Genomic DNA, 1,131 nt, shown 5'->3' with positions numbered 1-1,131 from the left:
AATATATATTTCTAAACTAAATACTCCAATATTAATAATAATAACACAAATTTAGCCAGTCTTGTGCATCTAACACACAAAAAGAAACTTTAGACACGTGTATACAAAATTATATTCAGTATGCATGTGATTACTGATTAGGCAAGAAATAGGTTCTTAAAGATCTTCATTGTATCTAGTAGATTTTTTTAGATGCTAGGCTGGGTAGAAATTAAATTAATAATTAATCAATTTGCAACTTTGAAGTCAATAATATGAACTTGTTTTTCTAATAAAGGATGTTCCTTTGGAATGAAGAAACAAAATTCATTGGTCAAATGCAACAATATGGATCGGACTATATATTGAATGTTTAATTAAGAGCAGGAACATTACATTCATTCTCTAAGTTTATAGATTCAGAGTTCGTAAATTTAATGACTATAATATTATTAATAACTGCTTTAATGATGTTGTTATTTTTTAAAAAATTATGACTAATTATTAATTTTCACCTTTGTCATGGAAATTAATGTGGTAAATAGAGAGTTGTACATGTTCATTCAATTTAATGAGTAGCCATGTTCATTTAATTTATTTATTTTGTACCTAGCTAGGTACTCATACTCTACTATATTTATGAGTAGCCATTCTTTTCTTTGAATACTTCTTTCATTGTCTTTGAGCTTTAATTATTGTTTTTAACGGTATTTCTTTACCATTTTCTAATACATCAAATTTTGTTGTTTTTCAATAAGCAAATTTGACTTCTGAAAATGAAAGTAGGTGTGATCTAGAGTGTGTTTGGTACGAAGGAAAAAAATATTTTCTGGAAAATGTTTTCCAATTTTTTCATGTTTGGTTGAGATAAAAGTTTTGGAAATTTTTTTTTAAAAATCAACTCATTTTTCTCAAAATTAAGGAAAATCACTTCCCTTCAAAAATTAAGGAAAACATTTTCCAAAACTCTCTTCCAATTTCAAATTATATTTTTTTTTCGAAAAACATCAATTTTAAAATTTTATTTTTTCACCTGATCCCTGACCCCTATCCACCCACCACCGACCAGCCCCCCAAACCCCACCCCCTCCCTAAAAAATTAATTTTGCTTTTTAAAAATATTTTCAACTTTAAATTTTTATTTTTAAACTT

Source organism: Solanum pennellii, chromosome 8 (genome assembly GCF_001406875.1).
Source record: "Solanum pennellii chromosome 8, SPENNV200".
Lineage (NCBI taxonomy): Eukaryota > Viridiplantae > Streptophyta > Magnoliopsida > Solanales > Solanaceae > Solanum > Solanum pennellii.
This window is presented reverse-complemented; position numbering follows the sequence as displayed.